This window comes from Canis lupus, chromosome 30 (assembly GCF_048164855.1).
Source record: "Canis lupus baileyi chromosome 30, mCanLup2.hap1, whole genome shotgun sequence".
In the NCBI taxonomy this organism is placed as follows: domain Eukaryota; kingdom Metazoa; phylum Chordata; class Mammalia; order Carnivora; family Canidae; genus Canis; species Canis lupus.
The window spans coordinates 35,640,310-35,647,004 of record NC_132867.1 but is presented as its reverse complement, the minus strand read 5'-3'; positions in this window follow the sequence as shown (position 1 = coordinate 35,647,004).

Genomic DNA, 6,695 nt, shown 5'->3' with positions numbered 1-6,695 from the left:
ATTTTAATAATGTTTTACAGTCCCAAAGTACTTTATATGTCATTTGATCTTGGAAAAAGCCTGGTACGTGTATTTATTGTCATATGTGACATCGATAAAATGTCATCATTGTGTTGTTTTTGTGTTTATGTGGCTTTTTTTTTTAATGATTTACTTTAAACCTCTGAAAATATTCCTTTTCTTTTATTAGTTACTTAGTTGATACTTAAAGATTTATTTCCTGTTTGAGTTTTGCGTGGAAAACTCAGCCTCAATGTCTATTTACAATATTAGAATTCTTAAATGCTTCCCTATTGTGATTTGGTGAATTTTTATTTTTCCTTTTAGTTCCTATTTGGGGGAACGTACAGGGAAAAAGCCATTTTTCATTTCCTTTGAGTCCACCCAGCTGTTTTATTTTGTGTTCCCTTATTTCCCATGCTTCCAGCAGAAGTGTGAAGCCATCAGAAGTGTTCTGTTCTTTTTTATACTTTATCAGCTACATTATCCTTTATCTCTTTCCTGAGAAAGCTTTTAAAATACAAATTGATGGAGCTATGTCTTTTGTTATTTAAATATGATACACATCAACATTTACAAGTGCTTTACAAGAAGGTTTAAACACCGCATCCTACCCTAATTATGACAAACCCACACATTTTTAAAAATACGACTTTCCTTTTTCCTTTTTTTGTATACCTTGGGTTCCAGGATTCCACTCTCTTAGTGCATGAAATTACCAGAGGCTCTGGTATTAAAAATTCCAAACTGGTCACAGACCTCCAACAAGGTCAAGAGCAGTAAACGCCTTATCTTTATAAGGGCAACACATTCTTCAGTTAATACGAAAGACCTAGCCAGCATTGGTCTTTATGCAGTCACAGGACCACCATTTAAGGAGCGATGAATTCATATGCCATATGAAGATCAGCCTTTAAGGGTCTGTAAGCCCAGCACTGGTAGAGAAGGGATCCCTTGGGTGAAGGCTTCTCTGAGCTTCGACAGGAGTCACTCTATGACTCTGCAAATATTAAATATAGCTACATGAATCACACTACAAAATTCCAGTCCTGAAATCTGGTGTCAGGCATAACAATTTGTTCTCTCTCCTTGCTCATGAATAACAAAGAATCAGTTGAAATTTTGGTCTGTATAAAGAATACTCTGATGCTTTTTCCCCCTCCCTCTAGGAGACACATTCTGTATTTGGCGTGACATATGCTTCTCAAGTGTTACTTTGTGTTTATTAATCTTTGAACTAAATTGTCAGTCCCTGTAACTAGAAAGACATTTCTCCTGAACCCTCCTGACTCATGCTAAAGGTACACAACAGCTGATAAACTCTAGTGACCTCTGAGGAGACAGATGGGCCGTGTGGCTTTCAACACCCACGTGGCCTTCTGGACCATGGATGACAGCATAACCCAGGTTAAAATGCTTGGCAAAAGCGCTCAGACCTTTTTCATATGTTATCAAGTCGATAGCAGGCGTTGCATTACCTGTTCTATTGTTCTATCAAATCTCTTCATTTCAACTATCCTCACCACTTTTCTTTCTCATTTGCTTATGCCTGTATCCATTTCTCATTATAATTACAAAATAATGCATTCTCATTACAAGAGTAACAACAGCTAACATTTACTGATTTCTTCCAAGGTGCCAGGCACTCTACTAAAAGCCTAAATATCTTCTTCACTTAATTTTAAACAACTCTATGGGATAAGTAGTGTTATGTCCATTTTACAGATTAAAAAAGGATGGACATACAGGACTCATAAAGTTTATCGCCCGTTCATCCTTCCCATTCATCCTTCAGGAAAAAAACAAGGAATCCAAAAAAGAGAATAAAATTCAAAACTTGTAAAAGTGGTGAGAAAAATAAACTAGTAAAATTTATACTTAAATCTTAAGGTTAAGATGTTTTGTTTTGTTTTTAAAAAAACCCTTTTTAAGATTTTATTTATTTGAGAGAGAAAGAGAGAGGAGAGAGAGAGAGAGATAGAGAGAGAGAGAGAGAGAAAGAGAGAAAAAGCACAGGCAGGAGTGAGGGGCAGAAGCAGGCTCCCTGAGGGAGCCTGATGCAGGACTTAATCTCAGGACCCCAATGTGACCCAAGTCAAAGGCAGACACTTAACTGACTGAGCCACTCAGGCACCCAGGTTAAGATGTTTAAGAAAGAGTTTTAGGGGCATCTGGGTGGCTCAGTGGTTGAGCATCTGCCTTCAGCTCAGGACGTTCCCAAGGTCCTGGGATCGAGTTCCACATCAGGGTCCCCGCAGCCAGCCTGCTTCTCCCTCTGCCTGTGTCTCTGCCTCTCTGTGTGTCTCTCATGAGTAAATAAAGAGAAATCTTTTTTTTTTAATTAAAGATTTTATTTATTTATTCATAGAGACACACACACACACACACACAGAGAGAGAGAGAGAGAGAGAGAGGCAGAGACACAGGCAGAGGGAGAAGCAGGCTCCACGCAGGGAGCCCGATGTGGGACTCGATCCCGGGTCTCCAGGATCACACCTGGACTGCAATCGGTGCTAAACTGCTAAGCCACCAGGGTTGCCCAAATCTTTTTTTTTTTAAAGAGTTTTTAAAAAGATGAAATAGTAATATGAAAAGAACTCTAGTAATAAACTAGAACTAAAATTTCAGATCATTGTTACAAAACATAAGTTGCTTAAGATCATATCTTGTTCTCCCCCCAAAAGTTACACTGACTCATTCTAAATGCTTGTAGAAAAGCAGGCTTAAAAGGTTTTATTAAAAGTAAGAGCCATCTCCAAAAATTGTCAAGGTCATCAAAAACAAGGAGAGATTGAGAAGTAGTTACAGCCAAGAGGAAACTAAGGACAACTGAGGAGCAGATAAAGAACATTTGAGAAAAGCTGAAGAAATACGAATAAAGTATAAACTTCATTTAACAAATTCGATATTGGATCATTAATTTTGACAGATGTGCCATGTTGAGTATACAGGAATTCTCGGTATTTTTTTTTTTTTTTTTAGGAATTCTCGGTATTGTCTTTGCCATTTTTCTGTAAATCCAAAATTACTCTAAAATGAACATTTTATTTAAAAAATAAAACCTACTTCATAAAATTGTTGTAAGGATTAAATGAGATAATCAAAACAAAATGATCTGCACAGAGATTAGAATACAGTAAATATTCAATAAATATGAATTGTTAATAATGATTTAAAAATTAAGGGCTGTCAGTAGAAGAAAAGGAATAGTACGTAGTACACATACTATGGGAGGAGGAGGAGATTTAAAAAAAAGAAAATTCAATGTATCCAATAAAAAATAGAAAAGTTAAAGGGCAAAGAAAGCAATGTAAATAAAAAACATAAAATAAGACATAAGGAATCAGTAACTATATTAAATGTGAATGAGTTAAACTCATGATTAAAAAGTAAGTTTCCACACTCATTAGAATGGCTACTATCAAAAACCCCAGAAAATAAGAAGTATTGACAAATAAAGTGTTCTGTGCCCAGTTCCAGTGTGGGGCAAGTGGGGAGGGGTTCCATATAACCACCAAGCAATTAACTTGATTCTAACAGTACATACCTGGTGATAGCATCAGATCCCACAGGATAAGGGTTTAGTCTCACAAGACTGGCATCTCCTCCTTCAGATGCCAATCACAAGACCACCTAAAGGATACAAATACAGTGATTTGAGGGGTATATGCACACGAAAATGTTTATAGCAGCAGTGACCACAATAGCCAAAATATGGAAAAAGCCCATAAGTTCATAAACAGATGGATGAATGGATAAAGAAGGTGTGAGATATATCTATATATACCTATATATAATGCTATATATATATATATATATATGAATATATATAATGAAGTATTACTCAGCTATCAAAAAGAATGAAATCTTGCCATTTACATGATGTAGATAGAACTAGAAGGTATTGGAGCACCTGAGTGGCTCACTGGTTGAGTGTCTGCCTTTGGCTCAGGTTGTGATCCCAGGGTCCTGGGATAGAGTTCCATGTTGGGCTCCCCACAGGGGGCCTGCTTCTCCCTCTGCCTATGTCTCTGTTCTCTCTCTATGACTCTCATGAATAAATAAATAAAATCTTAAAAAAAAAAACAGAGGGAATTAAGCTAAGTGAAATAAGTCAATCAGAGAAAGACAAATACCATATGCTTTCATTCATATGTAGAATTTAAGAAACAAAACAGATGAACATGGAAGAAGGGAAGGAAAAATAAGATAAAAACAGAAAGGGAGGCAAACCATAAAAGACTCTTAATTATAGGAAACAACCTGAGGGTTGTTGGAGGGGAGGGGGTGAAGCGATGGTGTAATTAGGTGATGAGCATGAAGGAGGGCAGTTGGAGTAATGAGCATTTTGTGTTATATGCAACTGATGAATCACTAAATTCTACCTCTGAAACTAATAATAAAGTATATGTTAATTAAATTGAATTTAAATAAAAAATGTTAAAAATAAAAACCAAAAAAAGAAGAATGTTGTATTATCCCACTTATACCATGTATCTAGAGTAGTCAAATTTATAGAAACTAAAATAATGGTTGGCAGGGACTGTTGGGAGGGGGAATGGAGAGTTGTTGTTTCATGGATATAGAGTTTTAGTTTTGCAAGAAGAAAAATTTCTAGATAGTTTGTACAACAACGTGAATGTACTTAACATTTCTAGATTATATACTTAGAAATGGTTAAGATGGGGAGCACCCGGGCAGCCCCGGTGGCACAGTGGTTTAGCGCTGCCTGCAGCCCAGTGCGTGATCTGGAGACCCTAGATCGAGTCCCACATCGGGCTCCCTGCATGGAGCCTGCTTCTCCCTCTGTCTGTGTCTCTGCCTCTCTTTCTCTCTCTGCATCTCTATGAATAAATAAATAATAAAATCTTAAAAAAAAAAAAAGATGGAGAGCACCCAGGTGACTCAGTAAAGTGGCTGACTCTTGATCTCAACTCAGGTCTTGACCTGAGGGTTGTGAGTTCAAGCCCCACATCAGGCTTCATGCTGGGAATAGAGCCTACTTAAAAAAAAAAAAAAGTGGTTAAGATGGTAAATTTTGTTATGTGTATTTTACCACAATTTAAAAATTTTTTAAAGAGAAAATTCTCAGACTGGTGAAACCTAAAAATCCATCAATAACATTCTATGTCACACACACACACACAAAAAAAAGGAAATTGAAACAACAATGAGATATTGCTACATGTTTACTGGAATGGTGGAACCCCAGAACACTGACAACGCCAGAGGCCGGTAGGGACATGGAGCATCAGGAATGCTCATTCACTGCCGGTGGGAATACAAAATGGTACAGCCACTTCGGAAGACACTTTGGCAGTTTCTCGAAAAACTAAGCATACTCTTACCATACAATCCAGAACAATTGTGTTCCATGGTATCTACCCAAATTGAAAACATGTCCACAAAAAAATTTGTGTACATTTGCCAAAACTTGGAAGCAACCAAGATGTCCTCCAGGGGGCACCTGAATAAACTGAGGCACATTTCAACAATGGGATATTATTCAATGCTAAAAGAAGAGCTATTAACCATGAAGAGACATAAAGGAACCCCAAATGCATATTATTACTAAGTGAAAAAAAAAAAGCCAATCTAAAAAGACTATTTATGATATGATCCAAATATATGGCGCTCTGGAAAAGGCAAAACCATGAGATAGTTAAAAAATCAGAGTGAGTGTGCCAGCAAACAAAGCAGAAATGAAGTCACCATTGAAGACCACCCCTTGAAGTCACACAGTAAAACTCTTCCATGCTCTATTGGTCAAAGCCATCCTAGACCCACTGGATTCAAAGGAAAGGATAGACCTTACCTCTCAATGGCAATATTAGCCAGGTCATATTATAGAATATTCTGTGAGAAGGAAGATATTTTTGGAGCTATCTTTGGAAAATATAATACGTGACATAAATAAGAAATCCATAGTAGTAGAGACGATTTGAACAATGCAATTAAAATGATATAATTAACTTATGGAGATCGCTATTTATATGACTGTAAATATAAAATATCCACCTTCTGAAGTATTCATGATATCTTTACCAAGTGATAATATGCTGAGCCATAAAACAAATCTCAACAAACTTCAAAGGATAATAATAATAATAATTTTTTAAAGATTTTATTTATTTGTTCATGAGAGACACAGAGAGAGAGGCAGAGACACAGGTAGAGGGAGAAGCAGGCAACCCTCAGGGAGCCCAGTGCGGGACTCGATCCCAGGACCCTGGAGTCAAGCCCTGAGCTGAAGGCAGATGCTCAACCACTGAACTACCTAGGCATCCTTGGAAAACACTTTTAAAGATTTTATATACGTATGTATGTATTTATTTATTTATGAGATAAAGAGGGCACGAGAGAGAGCATGGAGTCAGGAAGAGGGTGAGGGAAGGACAAGGCAGGAGGGAGAGGAAGAGGGAAAGAATTCCAAGCAGACTCCTTGCCGAGCACAGAGCCTGATATGCGGGGCTGGATTTCATGACCCTGAGATCATGACCTGAGACCAAACCAAGAGTCGGATGCTTAACTGACTGAGCACCCAGGCACCCAGGAAGACACTTTTAATGTCTCAAAAGAAACCGTCAGTATAGAATTCTACATCTGGTCAAAATATCCAACAAAAAAGAAAGTGAAGTAAAACTTTTTCAGACAATTAAAACCTGACCAAACTTGTCACCAGTGCACCTGCACGA